Below are 21939 nucleotides of genomic sequence, written 5' to 3'. Positions count from 1 at the left end.
TGTTCTGATATGATTCCGTTCTAGACAGCTGTGGGTGCTGGAAAATCCCTCCTTCCCTGTGCCTGGAAAACTGGGGTAGGTGGCCTTGTCTCGGTTCGTGTGTCACCTGTGTAACTACATTCGGTCATGAGCTCCCCAGGCTCCACCCCAACCTCTCCACACTGCAGACTCCGTGAGGACCAGCACTGTGTCTCTCTTCGGCATCGCATCCTCGGCATAGAGCACAGAACACTTACTAGGTCATCAGAAGCTGTCTGTTGAACGACTGAGCAAGTGAATGGTGTGCACGGGTCAGCATCCTCGTGGTCAGCGGATAAGGCTGGAGAAGAGAGCTAACGACCGCTGTTTAAATAATACACAGCAAACATGTAGCAGCTGCTAAGTGCCTTCTGCTCCTGGTGTCTGTGTTTTCCCATCTTTACAAGGGAGGACTAAACTCCACTGAGCTCCACCAGGGTAGTACCCACCCTCTCCAGGGGATAGGGAAATATGTGGGGGCCTTCTTGGTTGTCACATGGTTTTCACCCGAATGCACTGGCAGGGGCCAGGGATTCAAAATGTTCTGCGATATCTGGGGCAGTGTAGCACAATGAAGGATTCCTCACTACACCACACCCATGAAATATCAATAGCATCCCACTGAGAACCCCTGTGGATCAAATACAGGCTGTGAATCAGGGAAACAGGGATCTAATCCTGACTCTGCCATCAATTAGCATGTGACCTTGAGCATTCTGATTGACCTCTCTGTGCATCAATTTCTTCATCTGTCACATGGAGATTTAAAAAAAAAAGAAAATTTTAAAGTCTGATGTTTTTACCTCCCAGAGTAAAATCAACTAATCACGGTGATCGCCCTACGAAACGGTAGGCACGCCACACACATGTGAGACCTCACTGCTGTTCCGTGAAGGCCCCAGCAAGGGGGCCGGCATTTCTACAAGTAGCAGGGATTGTCCACAAAGTGTTGCCAAGGAGTTGGGTCCCTGATGTGCACACTAACCCTGACCTCATGGCCTTCTCAACGGCACGGCTATGTTGGGAAGGAGTGGAGGGAGGGGCTGGCGGGCAACGCCACCCAGAGGAGGCACACCTGTGGAAGAGGGCATGCCCCACCTCCGCCTGGATTTGCCTCCTGGACTTCTGCTGGCCAACTCCTGCAATCCTAAATCAGATCACACCCCTCTCTGCTTTAACCCTCCAGTAGCGTCCCCTAGCGCTGGGACACTGTTCCCCGTGGCTCACCAGGCAGAGAGACCCTCCTCTCTGACCTCATCTCCAGCCGTCCCGCCCTCTGATCACGGCTCTCCAGCCACACTGGCTTCTGGCTGTTTCTTCAAACCTTGTTTTGTTTGTGATTAGACCCAGCTAGTTTTTACCTTAGAGCATTTGCTCATTTCCTTTGCCTAGTGCTCCGACTCTGGACCTTTGCACGGTTTGTCTCCATCCCATTATTCTGATCTTGACTCAGTGTTTCCTCCTCCGGGAAATTACCTAAAATTGTCTCTTCCACAGCACGGACGGACCTTGAGGGTATCATGCCAAGTGAAATAAGTCAGATGGGAAAAGACAAATACCGTATGATTTCACTCGCATGTAGGATATAAAAACAAAGCAGAAACAAACTCATAGAGGCAGACAACAGATGGGTGCTTACCAGTGGGGTAGGGGGTAGAGGGAGGGCAAAATGGGTAAAGGGGCCAAATGTATGGTGACAGATGGAAACTAGACTTCTGGTGCTGAGCAGGATGCAGATGTCACATCATAATGTGCACACCTGAAGCTTATGTAATGTTATAAATCAGTGTTACCTCAATAAAAAATACATTTTAAAAAATGATTACGAAAAAAATGTATCTACAGGAAAAGCATTAAGACTCCCATTTGGAAAATTGATGAGGCAGGTTTTAAAGAGGAAATTCAGGTGGATGATAAAATTCAAAATGTTGAATCTAAATACTCTGGCTAATAAAAATGTTACAAAAAATTTATAAGTCTCCTCCAGCTACATGTCCATCATCCCCCATTATGCTCTATTTTCTTCTTAGCATGTGCCTTGCTGCCTGAAGCTATTTGTCTATTTATTTGTTTACTTATGAATTTTCTGCCTCCCTTCAGCAGAATGTAATTTTCACAAGAGCAGACACTTTATCTGCTTGTTCACCACTCTGACCACAGTGCGTGGAGCAATGTTTGGCACGTGGTAAACACTTGGCATATATATCTGCTGAATAGAGGGGTGGAGGGATGGAAATCCAGATGGCTAGATGGATGGGTGGGTGGGTTCCTCCAGACTTAGCTCAGGAGCCACCTCCTCCAGAAAGTTGTTCCTAACTTCTCCAGGCCTATAATTCTCCTTGTCCACATGCCAGTCACAGAGTTGATCAGCTCACTCAAAATTCTGTTCATCCATCTGTCTCTCCTTACAAAGCTGTGAGCCCCTCAAGGGCAGGGATCGTGTCTGCTTCATGATTGTGTCTTTATCGCCTTGTCCATAACCATCGAACTGGACTGAGCTGAACAGTGGCCAGGGCAACCCACATTCTCTTCTTGGAAAAATCCAGTGAGGGGGTAAAAGGAGTGTCTATCCACCTACAGTCTACAAAGCCCCCAGCCCCCAGAGTCTTGGGCGTGAAGTAGCAGATATGGCCAGCTGACTCCGCATTGTCCCCCGGGGCAGCCTCCTCATCTCGAGAATCAGATTCCAGATATCCCTGGTTTCTGTTACAGACTGTCAGGATTTTCCTTTTTATTTTGCTCAACAGATATGTTCCTTGAGAAATGCATACAAATTAAGATTGTTGCCCTTTTAGATGGAAAATTATTTAAAATTCAAAATTAACTCTGAAAGACTTAATCTTACAGATTAAAAGATTGGAAAAATACTTTCAATAGCTGTCTTGTGCCAGACACTATACTAGGTATTTTGGAATTGGTCACTTCACAACAGCCCAAAACAGAAGTGTGAAGTATGATCAGAGGAGGAGACTGAGGTTCACAGTGGTTAAGTTGTTCATGTCTAACGTATTTGATAGGTAGCAGGAATCCGGGCTACAACTCGTAACTCTTACACGTAGGTCTGCGTGTCTTGCACAGCAGCACTGGGACACAGCAGGAATCAGTCCCAGTGCACCTGCTCGGTTGGCTAGGGTTCTCGCACGCTGGGCTTTCTTAGAGAGAGACTCTCCAGAATCCCTTACGTCCACCACTGATGCTCTCCACATTCACAACTGGGGCTGCTGCCAGGGGGTTAGAACACGAACCTACTGGGCCTGACATATGGGCATTCCTACTGGAAAGACAGATTGTTCGTGCAGCAAGTCCCTTTATAATAAAAATGAGATACTCGGAGGATCGAAAGCAATTTGGGTTTAAATCGTTGTTGGCTTTGGGGGCCAGGGCGAATCAGCAAATAGAAGAACATCTGCCTTCCTTAAGAACTGTACAAAAATGCCATCACTGGGCAAAAATGAAACTTCCACAAAATGGAATATTTTGGCTACAAATCCCCATAACAATGATTACATTGTCTGCAAGTTCTGGCCCTACATTATTAATACCTTTTCAGAGAAAGGGTTTTAGTACACGCAGGTTTTATGGATTTGACTTCAAGCACAAATACTTGAGCGCTATTTCCGGTCGAGTTTCTTAGTTGGCTGTGTTTGGGCCAGCGAGAGGTGGAGTGGCCGGTGGGACACGAGACACAGGCTCGAGTCTATTTCGGAATTCAGCTTTGTTTCTTTTATTGCTAACGTGGACTTTAAATCTAATATAGATCCCATATTCTCTTTAAACTAACTCTGGACCCTTCGCTGCTCCTCCCCGGCCGCTCTTGCTCAGAATTCCCGTTGGCATCCAGAGTAGTGAGGCAGCAGGGGCGACGAGGCGAGCGTGGGCTCAGCCAGCCCACCACCCGGTACCCCTCGCTGTAGAGAAAGAGTTGTGTCCAGATCGTGGGTCCACCCCTCCTCAGTTGTGTGACCTAGAGCAAGTTGCTTAAACCTCCCCAGCCTCAGATTTCTTAACTCTAAAATGGAGATAATAGCGCCCACTTCAGAAGGCTGCTGCGAGGATACGTGGGAAAACGTCTGTGAAAGAGCCTGGGGTGGTCCTGGGACCGCGAGGCACCCCTTGCTTTGCCGGTTATGGGGTAGAAAGTAGTGGTGTGTTACTTGTATTGTCCGACTTTTTGACAAATTAAGCTCATGGGTTCCTGTTGGACTCATCCAGGCCCAACCACTGGGATGTGTATTTGTGTCTGTGTCTCCATCTGTGTGCACCCAGGGGAGAAAGGGAGATTAAACTGTGACACGTAGAGCCCACCGGCACAGGGGCTAAGAGCGTGAGTTCTGCACGCAGACTGCACAGGTTTCTCTGCTCGCTCTGCCTTGTGCCTGTCGTGTGGCCACAGGCAAGTTCCATCATCTCTCCGCTGCCCCTTTGTCTGTAGAAGGGGAGAGGTAGCAGGTTTGCTGTGAAGATGTATTGAGTTAATATGTATTAAGTACTTAGTAGTAGGTATTTTTATTGAATGCTGTGTTTGTGATTGAGCTGGAAACAGAACTCTCTTTGGCTCTTAAGCCCGCAGGTCAATAGCTAGGTTCTGCATTTCTGGGATCAGGGGGACACGGCACTGGACAAAACGGTGGCAATGAAAGAGACAGAGATTCCAAGAACATTTGTGCAGGGAGGCGCCAGGGCAATGATCCATGATGGGCACAGGCAGTGGGATGAGAGAAGCCAAGAGCCTGGAGAAACGAGAGAAGGGGAAGGGGGCAGCCACGGAGGGCAGCACCCAGGGCCCAGTGGGCTGGGGAACAGCAACACTCGCTGCCCCCTGGTGATGCTGCTGTGTTGAAAGTAGAATTTGAAACTCGGGGTTTGGGAATGTTGCAGCCTCCAGGGCCAGCTTGGGCAGTGTGGAAGAAGCCTATAGGTTCCCTTTGGTGTCTATAGAAGTGGTTGAGCCGCCTCCTACAACATTGCATTGAGCGTGCCAGCTGGTGGGGAGGGCGAGTGTTCAAGGGGACACATTTTCCCGAGAGCTGGAAGAACAAAGCAACTAGGTCCTTTGTGGTGACACAAGGCGAAGGCTTCCAGTACAATTAGCAGGTGACAACTAGGGGTGAAGACAAAAGAGAAGAGTAATTACAGAAAGTTACACACACACACACCCCCACAGTGCTCATATCTGCTTATAGAGTTAATGTAACTTAGACCACTCCATGTGCAGTATTCTGGGAACTGGGGACTTACTGTCAGGCTAAGTAAATTATGGAGGAGAACACAGAATAGGAAGCAGCATATCTCTACTACTTCCTAACTGTGTGATTTTGGGAAACTTGCTTCTCCTTGACTCATTTCTTCATTGTTATGGGCTGAATTATGATCCCCTCCCCAAACTGATATGTTGAAGCTCTAACCCTCAGTACCTCAGAATATGACTCCATTTGGGGATAGGACCTTTAAAAAAGAAGATCCCGCCCTGGCCGGTTTGGCTCAGCGGTTAGAGCGTCGGCCTGCGGTCCGGAGAGACCCGGGTTCGGTTCCCGCTAAGGGCATGTACCTTGGTTGCAGTTTGTCCCCGGCCCTGGTTGGGTTGTGTGGGTGGCAACCACTTGATGTGTTGCTTTCATGTCGATGTTTCTCTCTCTCTCTCTCCCTCCCTCTCACTCTATCTGAACAAAATATCGAAAAATGTCCTCGGGTGAGGAATAAAAAAAATAAATAAATAAAAAAGAAGATCCCATTAAGATGAAGCCATTAGAATGGGATTTAATCCAATCAGACTGGTGTCCTGATAAGAAGAGGAAATTTGGACACAAAAAGAGACACCGGGAACGTGCAGGCGCAGAAGAAAGACCATGTGAAGAGGTAGCAAGGGGACAGCCATCTGCAAGCCATGGAGGGAGGCCTCGGAAGAAGCCAAACCTGATCTTGGACTTCCAGCTGCAGAACTGGTTAAGCCACCAGTCTGTGGTATTTTGTTATGGCGGCCCTAGAAAATTAATACACTCATCTATTAAATGAAGGTTAAAATAATACTGACCTCATGAGGTTGTTGTGAAGTTTAAATGAGATATTCCATGTCAGGCACTTGTTACTTTGCCTGGGCCATGGTTAACTCAATAAATATTAGAATTATGGCAGGTGTACCCGGCAACTTCTGTTTTATGATGGGGTGGGGTGGGATGAGGTAAGGTGGGAAGAGGTTTTCCAAAATACATAGGTGATGGCTTAAATAACAACTATCATGTATGAAGTGATTATTATGTGTGGCTCCTGCTGAGGATTAGATTTGTTGCAAGCAACAGAAAAAGACCACAATAATATTTAGGTAAGATAAAATGTATTTCTCTCTCCCTTGCCAATATCTGGAGGCAAAGCATTCTTGCAAGTTATGGTACTCCATCATGTTAGAGACGTGAGCTCTTTCTATTTTGTTAAATTGTCATGTGTGGATTTTATTCCCTAAATTTTATTCTCCTTGTTGCCCAAGATGGCTGCAGGAGCCCCCACCATTGCATCCTAATTCTAGTCAGGGCAAAGGGCAAAAGGATAAAGAAGTGCAAGCCTTATTTTAAAGACACTTGCAGAAAGTTAAACGCACCTCTTCCACTTGTATGTCTTTGTATTTCTCAGTTCAGTGGCCACACTTAAATGCTAGGGAAACTGAGAAATAGAATCTTTACTCCAGACGGCCAAGAACCCAGCTGAAAATTCAAGATTCTATTATTGAGGATAACAGGGAGAGGAGATATTTAGTAACAACAATTGATCAGTGTCAAATGTGCAATGTGTGTACTTATGAAACAGGCCCCATTATTATGTAACCTTTTTTCAGATGGGGAAACCAGGCCTCGGTTTCTTCTTCAAGAGCCCTACAACTAGGACCTGGCCTGGGTTTGATCTGACCCTCAGTCCCTCTCTTGCACTATAATCTGTCCTTTTAACACGTAAAAGTGACTGCTTCTCACACAACCAAGGGTCCTCAAGGTGATGGCGACAAGTTCCCTAACCCACCCCGCCTCCCCTCCGCCATCTGAAGGAAGACTATCAAGTTAGATAGCAGTCGCTTAAGCCAGACATAAAAAACGTTTTAAATCTGCCACAGTGACGTGTAGAAATGGGTCGTGAAGAAAATTGTATTGTCATCTTGTCATTCCTGGGAGATGCTTAGGGATAGACAAGAGAACACTGTCTGGGATGTTTTGGGGGGCTCCTCCCCCTGAAAAGGCTTCTGGTGAATCTGTGATTAGAAACAAAGGAGCTTATATACATGAAAAAAAAAATGCTGTATCTGGTTAGCTTAAACGTTTCCAGAGAAAGAGAAGTCTGACAGAAAAGTTGAAGAAGTAAATGTTAGACTGGAATAGGAAAAAAAAAGGTTTCACCAAAATGTCAGGGGACAGAGAAGTACTGGGAAGTAAGGGCATTAGCAAGTGATCACGGGATAAAACTGGCAGCTGTTCAGGGGGGAGTTACTGCGCTACTTCTTAAACATCATGTTAATTTCTTTCTCTTTCTATTTGGCTCATTTATCGGTGTCCATTACAGAACATCTAATCTTTGGGCAACTAGGTTAAATAAAAACATTGAGAAAGTCTCACTTCAATGAATTAGACTAAGACCGCAGCTCAAAGAAGCTCAGGAGATTGTGTGGGGTCTTGGGAGAGTCTCAGAAAAAGAAAATCTCCTCAACCAAAAAAGCAGTCAATTCCCAAACCTCCAGTAATGCCTTGGACTACCGGAGGATGGGCAGGGTGGAGAGTGACCAAATCCACACTCTATCAAGGTAGGTGGACAGGAAAGAACAACCAAATGTTGCTTGAAAGCTGTTTGCCAGATTTTTGTTTTAAGGGGTCCTTTAAAACAACCTTGACTGGAGTTTTGTGTCATTGGCCCAGAGGAGGAAAAACAACACTGGGACTCATCCAACAATGTTCTCAAAGCCAAGGATCCTTCAAATGGCCACTAGTGAGGGGTGAAGCAGGCAGCCCTGGTGTGGCCTGAGAGATGTAGAACAGCTGGTGCCACTACACCACACACACACACACACACACACACACACACACACACGCTCACATGCACACACACCTGTCCCAGCCTCTGTCTTAATATTTGAATACCTACCAGTGTTAGCCCTCTATTCGGTTAAAGTGTTTTTTGTCCAAAGTACCTGTTGAAGGGCAAAGTTCCCTAGTAGGGTAACCCACTAGCACAGAAGGTTTTTTCTTCTTCTTTTTCATTGAGGTAACATTGGTTTATAGCATTGTATAAGTTCCAGGTGTGCAACATTATAATTCAACATCTGTATCTACTGCTCGTGCTTATCACCTGAAGTCTAGGTTCTGTCACCATACATTTGACCCCCTTAATCCATTTCACTTTCCCTCCACCCCCCTCCTCTCTGGTTACCACCAGTCTGTCGTCTGCCTCTACAAATTTGTTGTTGTTTGTTTGTGTTGTGTTTGCTTTTAGAGGACTAGAAAGGCCTGAAGTTGGGTGAGTTGTCCCAAGTGGAAGAGCACAGAGGTTCAGGGAAAGAGGAGGGGAAGGCGGCTGGTGAACAGGAGAAGCATCCAGCGCTTAGATGGGAGGAGTGAGGTGGGGATGGGATCAGAGTCATAAATGGGAAGGTGTGGCGGCTCCTGAAGGTTTCTAGTTCTCCCTCGCAAGTTTGACCGGGGTCGAGCCCGCTCTTACCTACGGGGCTCCTCATCTTCCTCCAGTCGACGTGAACTCGCCTTGGAGTATGTGCCTGGAGAGGAGACGCCTCACTTTGTTTTCATTATGAAAACAATAAAATAATAGCACAATCATTAAGCACTATTGGTTCTTAACTTGGAAGATAGGTGATTGTGAGACTATAATAAAAACTCTGCTTTCACCTCTCCAAAACAATGCATTTTATCTAGAGCCACATAAAATATTATACCTTTGCACTTGATTTATGGACACTGTGGAAGCCCACCTTTGGATCCTGGTTTAAATGCCTTGATTTATTTTTTAATAACCATATCACAGATTTCATTTTTCTGCATTTCTTCTAAGTCTTCATATGCATGCAAAATTGTAATTGTGCAATCATTATCTACCCACGTGCGATTTATGTGTATTATTTTATAAAATCTAACATTATCTTGTAAACATTTTCTATGTTCATATATAGTCTTCATAATTATAAATTTGAATGAATGCATATTATGTTGAATTGTTGCAGCATACTTTTCTTAACTGTTTAGATGTCTAAATAGCTTCTAACTGTGTAGTATAGATAATGCTGCATTTAATAGTTTATACATTATCTTGCTAATATTGAATATTCCTTCAGAAAAATTTCCAGAATTGGTTTTACTGAATCAATGAGTAAGACATTTTTTATAGCTCTTAAAACATGATGTTATGTTGGTTTCCAAAGGAATTAATTTTTTGTTACTGCCAACAATAGAGAAGTGTCCTAATTTCACCACACCTTTCCCTGTGATGGATAGTATTACTAAAAAACCATTTTTTCCATAGCATCAAGGGGACAGCTTGATGTTAGGTTACCCAGGGGTGAAGTAGAGAATAAGAAGAGTGTGTTGAGTCTGAGTCTATAATGAGAATAGATAACACTTCTCTATTTTTTAAAATATATTTTTATTGATTTTTTTTTTTTTTAGTGCGAGAGAGAAACATTGACATGAGAGAGATACATCGATTGACTGCCTCCTGCATGCCCCCGCCCCCCCCCCCCCCCCGGGGACAGAGCCTGAAACCTGGGCATGTGCCCTGACCGGGAATCGAACCAGGACCTCTCAGTTCCTGGGACGGTGCTCAGTCCACTGAGCCACACTGGCTGGGCTCACTTCTCTACTTTTAAATAGCAGCTGGACCAGGCAGGGGATGTGCATTAGGAAAGGCCCCGTTAACTGAGGAAACAATACATTCCCATCGTCCGTTCCATTCCTTCTCAAGCCTTCACTTGCAAATTCTACCAAATGAAACTAGGAGCAGGGGTTAAATCTGAACCACTAGGGTGACCCTGGGTCACCTTATAAGACTACTATTTTATAGTCCATATTGGTAGCCTCTCCCGTGAGCATGTTCTCTCCAAACAATTGCTCGTGCTCGATAGCAACGCCATCCAGTAGAAGCATAATGCAAGCCACATGGGTCACTTTCAAGTTTCTAATAGCCACATTTTTAGAAAAGTAAGAAAACAGGTGAAATTAACTTTAATAATAATTGTCTTGAACCTATCATCTCCAAAATACTACCTACTGTTTCAACATACAAAAATTATTAATTAGATATTTTATATTCCTTTTTTCATACTAAATCTTTAAAATTCAATGCATAGCCCAGCCGGTGTGGCTCAGTGGATTGAGCGTCCTCCCATGGACTGAGAGGCCCTGGTTCGATCCCCAGAGTCAGGGCACACGCCCGGGGTTGCAGGCTCGATTCCCAGTAGGGGGCGTGCAGGAAGCAGCCAATCAGTGTTTCTTGCATCGATATTTCTATCTCTCTCTCCCTTCCTCTCTCTCTAAAAAAATCAATAAAATCATATTTAAAAAATAAAATCCGATGCACAAAGTCATGCCACATCCCAATTCCAACTGGCCACATTTTAAGTGCTTACTTGCCGCGCGGGTCCTGAACGGGGAAGCTCTGTAGCCCCAGCCCATCAGCGGTGCGTGGGATCCACTTTTTAATACTTCGAGCTACTGGAAAATCAGGACCATGTTCTTTTTGTTGTTTTGTAAGTAGAAAAAGGAGGAAGGAAAATGATCTTTTTCTTTTTATTGTTGAAAGTATTACAGATGTCCCTCCTTTTTTCCCCATTGACCCTCACCTCCCCAATCCTACCCCGCCTTTTTTCTCCCCAACCTAAATGTCTAATGTCCACCGGTTGTGCATATATGCATGTAAGTTCACTGGTTTATCTCTTCCCACCCCTCCCATCCCCCATCCCTCTGAGCTTTGTCAGTCTGTTTCCTGCTTCCATGACTCTGGATCTATTTTGGTTGACAGATTATTTTGTTCATGATGTTCCATAAATAAGTGAGATCATATGATATTTGTCTTTCTCTGACTGGCTTATTTTGCTCAGCATAATACTGTCCACGTCCCTCCATGTCATCTTAAAGAGTAAGAGATCTTTCTTTTTTACAGCTGCATAGTATTTTATTGTGTAAATATACCACAGCTTTTTTATTCACTTATCTACTGATGGCACTTGGGCTGTTTCCAGATCTTTGCTATAGTAAATAGTGCTGCTATGAACATAGGGGTGCATATATTTTTTCTGATCAGTGTTTCATGCTTCTTAAGATATATTCCTAGAAGTGGGATCACTGGGTCAAATGGCAATTCCATTTTTTTTTTTTTCTTTTTCCTCACCCGAGGACATTTTTGCATTTTTTGTTCAGACAGAGCGGGAGAGAGAGTGAGGAAGAGAGAGAGAGAGAAACATCGATGTGAAGGGACACATAGAGTGGTTGCCACCCGCACGACCAACCAGGGCCGGGGACAAACTGCAACCGAGGTACGTGCCCTTAGCGGGAACCGAACCCGGGTCTCTCTGTACCGCAGGCCGACACTCCAACCGCTGAGCCAAATCGGCTAGGGCCCATTTTTAATTTTTTGAGGTAACACCATACTGTTTTCCATAGTGACTGAACCAGTCTGCATTCCCACCAGCAGTGTACTAGAGTCCCCTTTTCTCCACACCCTCGCCAACACTTGTTGTTTGATGATTTGTTGATGGCAGCCATTCTGGCAGGTGTGAGGTGATACCTCATAGTCGTTTTAATTCGTATCTCTCTGATGATTAGAGATGTTGAGCTTTTTTTCATATGCCTCCTGGCCATTTGTATATCTTGTTTGGAAAAGTGTCTATTCGGGTCCTCTGCCCATTTTTTAAATTGGATTGTTAGTCTTCCTTTTGTTGAGTTGTATGAATACTCTATATATTTTGGATATTAACCCCTTACCAGATATATTATTGGCAAATATATTCTCCCAGAAAGTGAGTTTCCTTTTCATTTTGATGCTGGTTTCTTTTTCTGTGCAGAAACTTTTTAGTTTGATGTAGTCCCATTTATTAATTTTTCTTTTGTTTCTCTTACCTTAGGCTTGTATCAGTGAAAATTCTGCTGCGTGTGATGTCTGAGATTTTTCTGCCTACATTTTCTTCTAGAATTTTTATGGTTTCATGAGTTATGTTTAAGTCTTTTATTCATTTTGAGTTTATTCTTGTGTGGTGTAAGTTGTGGTCTAGTTTCATTTTTTTGCATGTTCCTGTCCAATTTTCCTAACACCATTTATTGTAGAGACTGTCTTTACTCCACTGTATGCTCTTGCCACCTTTGTCAAATATTAATTGTGCACACTGTCTTGTGTCTCTTTCTGGGTTCTCTGTTCTGTTCCACTGGTCTATATGCCTGTTCTTATGCCAGTACCAGGCTGTTTTGATTACAGTGGCTTTGTAGTATAACCTGATATCTGTTATTGTGACCCCTCCTACTTTGTTCTTCTTTTTCAAGATTGCTGTGGCTATTCAGGATCTTTTTTGATTCCATGTAAACTTTTGGAGTATTTGTTCTAGATCTGTGAAATATGCCCCAGGACCATGTTCTTTATGAGAGAAGAGCATTTTATTAAACATATAAAATATCCTGGGTCATATGGCTCATGGTGGTATAGGGCTATATATTTTGTTAAAGGTGGGTCATGAGTGTCATTTTTGACCCCTGTGTGGCCACATCAGAATAGATAAACCCCACTTTGGACACACTGAACCAGGATCTTTGGGGGACTCTGGAAATGTATTCTTCTAAAACAGATTTTTGATTACCAGTTTTAATACAATAATAAGTATTAATAATAAATGACTCACTCATGGTTTCATAGTTAGGAGTCAGTCAGCCTGGAGCCTTGGTCTGACCCACCAGGCTCTTTCCACACCACATGTCCACTGCCAACTATTCTTTTTATTTATTTATTTATTTATTTTTATCCTCACCCGAGGACATTTATTGTTCAGGTAGAGTGGGAGGGAGAGAGAGGAAGAGAGAGAGAGAGAAACATCGATGTGAAAGGGACACATCGAGTGGTTGCCACCCGCACGACCGACCAGGGCCGGGGACAAACTGCAACCAAGGTACATGCCCTTAGCGGGAACCGAACCCGGGTCTCTCGGGACCGCAGGCCGACACTCTAACCGCTGAGCCAAACCGGCCAGGGCCACTGCCAACTATTCTTTCAGGAAAGTTCCTGCCAACAATCACCTGTCCGGAGTGACAGGTGTTTTTTCTAAGGAACAATCAAAATATCTTTCTGGGAAGGCAAGATATATTTACCTAATTAACCCAAACAAGAGAAGAAAGAATGAATTTCTTCCTCTAATCCACCTTTGTCTCAGGTTGAAATTGTTCTCTTGCTCAAACAGTTAGAAACTAATGGTGATAAGATTAGTGGGCCCGAAATGACACACTGGTGGCCCATCTTATCACTGTGGAAATATGCAGGTGCATACTTAGATAGAAAGGTTTGAAATAAATGCCTTTTAGAAGTTTCAGTAACAGCAAACAGCTAGCCAAATTGCCTGCTTCAGCCAGGGCCATGTGGCAAAACACTCTTCAGACCCAAGTATGATCATGAAACAAGAACAGCAGGTCTGTAAACATCCTGATGACAATGGGGAGCAAACAGCTGGGCTGAGACCAAATCCGTTCAGGCAAATGTGCTCGTGCTTTGGATCCAAGTGCAAGACAAACGGATGCAGGGGAGGCGGCAGCTGCAACACAGCTGGACTCGGGAGGCATGTGATAGAGTAACTTGCAAATCAGGCTTGAAGAATTCATTCTCTTGAGCCTGGATGTGAACACAGTCACATGCCCCCGCCTCCCCCCAATCAGCTCACACACTGCAGCCAAGAGGGAGACAGAAATGCAACTGGGCTAATAAGAAGCATTAGTCTCACTTCTGGTTGGACATGGCTGTCTTTCAGGGAAGGAATCGCACAGGAAATGCACTATATTTGGAAATGACCCTAAATTTAGAGCTCTTTGAATGACGGACTGGCTTGAGCAAAGTGCTTAACTGAGAGATGCTTAAGTGTCTTCCAACAGCATGTAAAGCATTTGTTGAGGTCTCGATCATAGGGTCTAAAATGAAAGGTTATTCTGATCCCTAGTCCTGGTCTAGCACTTTGGCTTGGCAAAGAGCCTTACATGAACTTTCACTTTACAAATGAGTAAACGAGGTTCAGAGAAATTAAGTAAACATTGCATGTGTGTGCATGCACACTACATTATATATGCATTCTATGAATATACATGATATTACGTGTATTTACACATCCTATAACACGATGTACATAGATAGATATAGGTCTACATAGGTAGAAGTATAATCATCCATTTAACAGATATCGATGGATCAATTACTAGATATTAGACACTGCAGGTGCCACACCCACAAGGGTAAGGGATCCGGCATGGCCCTTACAGTGTAGTTGGGAAGAAAACATTAAATAGCCTCAGCATAAATATAATTAGAGTCTGGATAAGTGCTGCCAGTGAGAAGCAAAGGGGTCCTGAGGACGTCCAAGAGGGTGGAGCCTAGCCTGGGCTGTCATGTCAGACACTTCCCTGGGCTGAGCCATCAGGGAGAGCAGGTGCTAACTGCAGTCTGTGGCTCCGTCTGCTGTGCATCCGGGACGTGTCGGGGGTTCCCCAGGTACAGGCGAGGCAAGAGGGTGCCCTAGAAGTACTCATTTCACAGTTACATCATAATTCTCAGCCCAAGTCAAAAAGTTGGAACTTCATGGTAGCCAAGATGAAAGTCCAATCAACTTAATAGACACCAGAATGTAACATACTATGGAAACAGAAGTCACAGTGCCGATGAGCCGCCCTGTAAGGTTGTGGAAAGGTGGCAGCAAGAACACATGGCTCAGTTCTGTCTCAGGGTCCTCCAGCTCTGTTTCCTTCTGTCCCCTCCTGTCGGTGATGTCTCTCCTCTCTGGCTCCATTTCTCTCCTTTCTCCTCTACCCTCCTTATTTTTCACTTTTATAGATTAACATCAACTATTCTATTAATCTTAAGTATATATATCCATTTTTCATGTTAAACACTATCACTTGTGTTCTAGGTTCCAAAATTTAAAAACATATATGTTTGGCAAAACTATTACCCTATGGCCCTGGCCGGTTTGGCTCAGCGGTTAGAGCGTCGGCCCGCGGGCCGGAGAGTACTGTGGTCGGTTCCCGCTAAGGGCACGTACCTCGGTTGTAGTTTGTCCCCGGCCCCAGTTGGTGTCTTGTGGGTGGCAGCCACTCGATGTGTCTCTCACATAGATGTTTCTCTCTCCCTCCCGCTCTATCTGAAGATAAATGCAAAAATGTCCTGGGGTGAGGATTAAAAAACAAAACAAAAAACTATTACTGTATCACAAAAGAAAGCTTTTGTTTCTATTTACACAAACACACATAATAAATACAAAGAGTTTATTTGTATAGGCTAGAATCAAATAGTTTTCTAGTATTCAATGCTTCCGCCACACTAATTCTAGCAAGCTAAGCCTGCTTTCTATCTGCTTATCTAAACTAGCCTCGAGGGTCTTTTTAAGCAAATATCATAGCATTATAGCTACTTTCTCAAAAACTGAAGAGTTTGACTTTTTGCTGTAATCATTCCTAAGTAAAGGAGAGACTCGTTGCCTCTGGTTGCTCAAATTCAGCAGTTTCCAAGAGGCCAGGCCATCAACAATTTGGCAGAGGCAGAAAAAAATAAAAATAAAAAAAGCTAGTGGGACCCAAGTGCAGTTTCAACACCGTGGTTGCCTTGGAACCCATTTGGAGGTTAACCGGCTCCAGCATTTCCTTACTTAAGGAGATTTGCACTCCAATTCCAGCCGCATTCCAACTCCAATAAAACAGCAACAAGATGCCCTGGAGGGTTGAAGACAAGCCTGTGGGGCGCAAGCGGGGTCAGATCACATCATGGGAACAAGACGGATTTTACATAGCTGGAGTGTTGACTGTTTTCCACTTGCCAACAGTGGGATGATTGTTCTCATTGTTAAATAATTAAATAGGCAGTTTGTATTTATTTAACATACAGACTCTGGCCAATTCCTGCTGACAGCTACCAAAATAACCCCACACTGCCTCCTCCCCGCCGCTCAGAAGACTGTTCCCGGACTGCGGGGGGCACCGCCGGCACGGAGCGAAACTCTCCTCCGAGTCTCCGAACACCTTTTTTCATCACTTCAAACAATAAATCAATTCACAGCATGTGATCCAAAAACAACAGCCCGGCTTTATTGGACGAGGTTCCTTTCTCGGAGGTGCTTCTCACCCCCAGAGTTGAGCTGTCTTGAAGCCACGATGCTCGGCTGTGAAGAACCAGGATACAGGTTTTCCTCATTTGTACTTGTCCAGTGAAGAGAGTGAATGTGGACCTAATGATTTTAAAAAGGAAAAAGAAGGGGGTGGGGATGATGAGTTGGAGCAGAAAGTTGGGGGTTTGGGAAAAGCAAACCAATCAGGGAGTCAGGGAAGGGAAACATTTAAATGCCTTGTTGGGTAGTCTGTGAAATTTTGGAACCATCTGTGATAAAGTAAAATCCCTGGCTCATCCCCTGAGGTGGTCACGCGGAGAGGGAAAAAACTGAGCCACCAAAGACAGTATCCTTTTAGTGGGTGGAGGGTGGAACTAAGAGAGATACCAGGAATGTTTGCATATTATTAAGGTTTTTAGCCTCTCACACATACACAATATGTTATCAGAGGACGCATAGACCAGTCCCCTCTTGAGGTTTCCAGGACCTCATTCTGTCATTATCTGCTAAAGAGGGCTCTTCAGTGGGAGCTTAAGTGAGAGAAGAAAACAATTTGCCCTTCCCTGTTTGGCTACCTATCAGCCAACAGCACGACCCTGTGTGGGTACCACCTCACTGCATCATCATCTTCTTCCTGATGTTCCCATTAAAGTGGACACCAAAGGACCACCCTGGGGGAAGAAGCAACCAAAAGTGTGAAACAGAAGGGAAGACCTAACGTGAAGAAAGATCCTTTTTCTTCTCACCATTCTGTTGCCACCCACCTCCCTGACTCCCGAACGGTCAATTTGCTTCTTAAGTGATTCTACTGCAAGTGGGCACAATAAAGGACTCTGTTGTCAATATTAAAACTAAGCATCAGTGAGTCAAAATGGCTCCACTTTAAACTGTTCAACATTAGCAACACCACAGAGGTAGAAACTAAGGTGAAGAAAACCATTCACACAAGTGAGAAAGAGGCAGCCTGTTAGGAAGGCACAAGCATTTCATCTGGAATATAGTGTCTGAAGCAGAAGGTTCTCTCGCTATTATCTGTGCATTTTTAAAACTCTGGAGTCAGTGTCCTCATCTGTAAAATGGGTCTGCCCAACTTGTCCTTGTTACCATATTGTGCAGAGGATTGAAAAGGATCATGGAAACATGGAAGTAGGGCACAGACTGACATCCCTCAGAAGAGGGGGTGGGGAGGTAGGGGGGTGGGAAGAGATAAACCACAGAACTTATATGCATGTATGCATGACCAATGGACATGGACAACTAAGCCGGGGACGGGGCAGAGGTGGGGTGGGGTGGGGGTGCCAATGGGGTAAAAAGGTAAAATATCTGTAACAAAAATATAAATAAAAAATTCATAAAAAAAGAAAAGAAAAGAAAAGGATCATGGAAGTGCTCTGGCTGTTATTCATCATTAGTTCTGGTCTGTTGATCAACCTTGAGGCACTACTGGGTTCATTTCTACCTTTTCTGGAGATGGAAAAGTATGAATTCAACCTCAGAAGTAGATTTTTTAAAAAGTTGTCACTCTGCCCCTCATTTTTTCATTTGTAAAAGGAAGTTTTCATGTAGGTTTCCAAGGTTCCTTCCAACCTTTAAAGAAAAGGCAGGCAGTCCATTCAAGACGGTCAGTCATGGAGTCTTGACCTACTTTGGAATGAGAGGCAAGGTCTAAGTAAACCTCAGCTTAGTCTCTACTATCTCAGCCTCTGAAGCAGCTATTCTGGGCATGACTCCCTCAGGAGCTGGGGCAGAGACCTCGACATGTTCCTGAAGCATAATAACATGGGTGTGGACAACGAAGAAGAGTATCATACCTGCTCATCATCTGGGGCCATAATCCTACAAGGCTAATTCAACTACTCACAGTCGAGAAAGATCTTTGATCCCAGTCCCAAGTCTCCCATCACACCTGCTCCTGACTATAGCCCGTGCCACTGTAAATCCTTTCCTTTTCCGGGACCATGAGTTGGTGACTATGGCCAGAAGCAATGGAGTTGCTGATTGTGGATTTTTTGAAGAGTCTCTTACTTCTTCTTTTCTCCCTTTTTGTCCCACCTCCCTCTACATTCTTCCCCATCCTCCCTTTTCTCTCCTACACCTTTCTTTCCCCTCCATGTTTCCTTCCCCCGCACCTCGACCTATGACATACTATTCCTCATATTTCTAAACCTCCACTAGGATCAACACACCAGCTTCACTCAGTTCCCTCCCCTCTCCTTCCCTGTCCCCCTCCCCCCTCCCCCACGGAGGACAATAGAATGTGTCCAAACTGGGACTGAATGCAACCAACAGGAACCCAATGATCCAAGCCCCATGTCCACAGTACAACACATCTCGTACAACATTCAGCAGGTCATAGGACCAATATCAGGCCCTTAGTAGGATGAAATATTTTTGTTCCCTGTGGAGACTTGGCATCTGTCATCGAATCCCTCAATGTCCATAATACAGAACTGGATGGTGGGCAAAGGAAGACACTATCACAGGTTGGAGGGTATGGAAAAGAAGGCTAAGAGAAAAAACCAAGTTAATCTAAATACTGAGTGGGAGATGAAAAGCAAAATGAGATGGAGAAGCACTTTATGAGGAGTGGGGTGGTGTGAGCGAATGGGATTTGGAAAGTAATATACATGAAGAGCTGGGAGAAAAAAAACGAGATATAAAAAGTGTTGCTGGCTTATAGGTTGGATCCTCATCACTTCTTTTTTTTTTTTTAAGAGAATCAATTTAGAGGCTAGACTCCTTGATTATTTTTGGCTGTTTGATCTATAAGTCTTTGAATATAAATCTCTCTGGAAACTGAGCCCCCTGAGTCAAGGAGGCATAGAGGTTACACACTGGGGCAGGTAAGTGTAGGAACTTCTGCATTGTCTTCGGATCGAGCTCAGACCACTGAGGTTTAGAAAGGGTGCTCATGGCAGGAATTTCCCTGACAGTGCTCATCAGACAGGTTTTTCAAAGGGTAGTCTTTCCAGCGAATTGGAGAGGGGTAAATGGCAGCCCCGCGCATTTGCTATTTGATATTTCCTTTCTTCGTTGGGAAGCTAATGCTTTAGTTCCAGGCTACCTGGAGCCATGAGGAGACTATCAAAGATGTAAAACTCTTTCTGCTGTGCTGAAAGTAAGTAGGTTTTAGAGCTAGAAGAATTTTCTTTCTCTGTAGTTCAAATGGCATGCAGAAATCCAATTAAGGTTTGGTTTTTAAAGCAGAATCTGTAACTGTGTTCAATACTCTCAACTGTTCAGTTTGATAATAAAACAAGCTACTCTAAAGATGGCTGGTAGTCATTAGGGAAAGTCGAGCTCTGTAGGATAAACTTTCTCTTTGGAATAATAATACTTCATGTTTTTATAATTTCTTTCATCCAAGAATTTCAAAGCATTTTAAAATAGTTTGGGGTGATGGAAAATGTAATATTTTGTAAGTTAAGCTACATATGTCAATACTTTGCCCAGAGATAGAAATTAATTATTCCATGAAAGTCATGTTGGTATCTAATTCTACTTCATTTACAAATGTAAAAGTATCATTGTTAATAATGATGATAGCCATTATTTGTTGAAAGCAGAATGCACATTCTGTTAGGCACTGTGTTAAGTGCTTTGCATGTATTATCTCATTTAATCTTCATATAAATCGAATTCTAAATCTGTCATTCTAGTAGAATTCTTTGAGGAAAAAAAGCACTACTTTTACCCTTCGTTAAAAATTTATATGAATTAGGTTACGAAAGGTTAAGTCACTTGTCCATTGTCACATGGTTAGTGAAAGTGCTAGAATATCCTTTATTGGGTAAAGACCAGTTAGTGGAAGTTCTGGTGGCCACTTTCCTTCTCCAATGTCATCTACATGGCATTTTATGCAGCCTCTTAAGTCATGAAGAGATGGTCTTCTTAACGCTGGAGCTGTGTGGCTGGGATCTTTGCCAGCTCTGGAATGTGCCAAGGCCTCCGTTGTCCCTCGACACCTAATAAGTAAAGAAAACTCAAGACTGGTTTTAAAAATGTAGCAAATGACAACCTTTCTCAGCTGTCAGCCAGCTCTCTAGAATTACAACTATAGCACATCCTGTAGCCAAAAATTCCAGGATTTGAAGGTACAGGGCTGTCATCTTTCCCCTGTATTGTTGCAATATTCTCCTAATTGGTCCCCCTGCTTCTACTCTCGTCTCCTACAATCTAATATTGGTTGAGCATTTAGAATGATCACCTTGCTATGTAAAACCCAAATAACTTTCCTGCTTAAAACCCTCCAATGGTTTCTCATCACATTTAGAATAAAACCCATGGCTAAACACTCTATGTGACCTAGACAAGCCTTCCAATAATGTTACCTCATCTCATGCCCCTCTTCCCAGGTCCAACTCGCTCACTCAGCCTTTCATGGATCTTCAAAGCATGCTAAGTTCCTCCTGCCTGAGGGTCTTAGACCTCCTGTCACCTCCTGCTGAACTCTTACCCAGACTCTTCTCCCAATTTCTTACCCATTTCTCAGGTCTCACATGTTATAATCAGTCTTCAGTAGTACAGCCCCCCACAAACACACACCGCATCTGAGTTATGTCCTTGCTACATGTTCTACTAGTATCCTCTGTTCTTCCTTCATAACTCTCATTTCTATTTTTTTTTTTTTTAGTACTTTGTCTAATGAATGTCTCTCTAATTGGACTATAAATTCCATGAGGGAAAATTTCTTATTTCTTTATCACCATTGTATGCCCCACACCTGAGACATTGCTTGACCATGTTAGGACCAATAAAATATTTGACAAGTTGAATGACTAATTCCTTATCAACCACCTAATTTGCTATGTGACCTCTGAAAATATATTCAACTTCTGGAGTTTACCATAATTATGTCACAGAATCTATATGGAGGAGATATATGATAATGTATGCGAAGTGCTTCATCGACGATTAAACCTTGCATTGTAAGATTTCACACTTGAGACTCAGCATCGTCCCTCTGAAGCAAAGGGCACTTCCTCCATCCAGTCACTAAGCTTGCAGAAGGGGCTGACTTTGACCAACACGTGGGAAGTTTTCACAAGGCTTGTAACTGGGTTCCAGGTCATTCAGAGGCTCAGAAAGGAGTAAAATAGGTCCAGCTTGTCCCCTGAGGAGTGCACAGGTCCTTCGACTGAGCCTACATGCTCGTATTGCTTACTTAGGCTTCATAAACTCAGCCACCTCCTATTGGTCTTTCTTCCTCTTTCCTAATTGACCTCTCCTCCAAAGTACAAAGCCAACGGGAAACCCACAAGGGCATGCATATCAACAGAGCATGTGCCCTTTGTAGATCAGAGTGGCTCAAGATTATTATAAGGGACAGAAAAATAGGAAAGCTGTGTAGCACCTATCACATAGGGCTCTCATCTGTACGCAGGGAGACAAGTACTCCGTAGCTGCTTGCAGATCTCTGGAAGAAAGGGCTACGTCTGATGCTACCTAAACTTTTCCCAGAGATTTTGATAATGCCCTCTTTGTTCTTATTGATTGGGATTTTAAAAAAAATCAGTAGTATCAGCGAGAATGTTAGGGAAAAGGCTAAAATGACTAGAGGTTATCTCCTAGGAGGAGGTTCAGAATAAATAGAAGTCAACTGTAGA

The sequence above is a fragment of the Molossus molossus genome, unplaced genomic scaffold, assembly GCF_014108415.1.
Source record: "Molossus molossus isolate mMolMol1 unplaced genomic scaffold, mMolMol1.p scaffold_m16_p_1, whole genome shotgun sequence".
Taxonomy (NCBI): Eukaryota; Metazoa; Chordata; class Mammalia; order Chiroptera; family Molossidae; genus Molossus; species Molossus molossus.
This window is presented reverse-complemented; position numbering follows the sequence as displayed.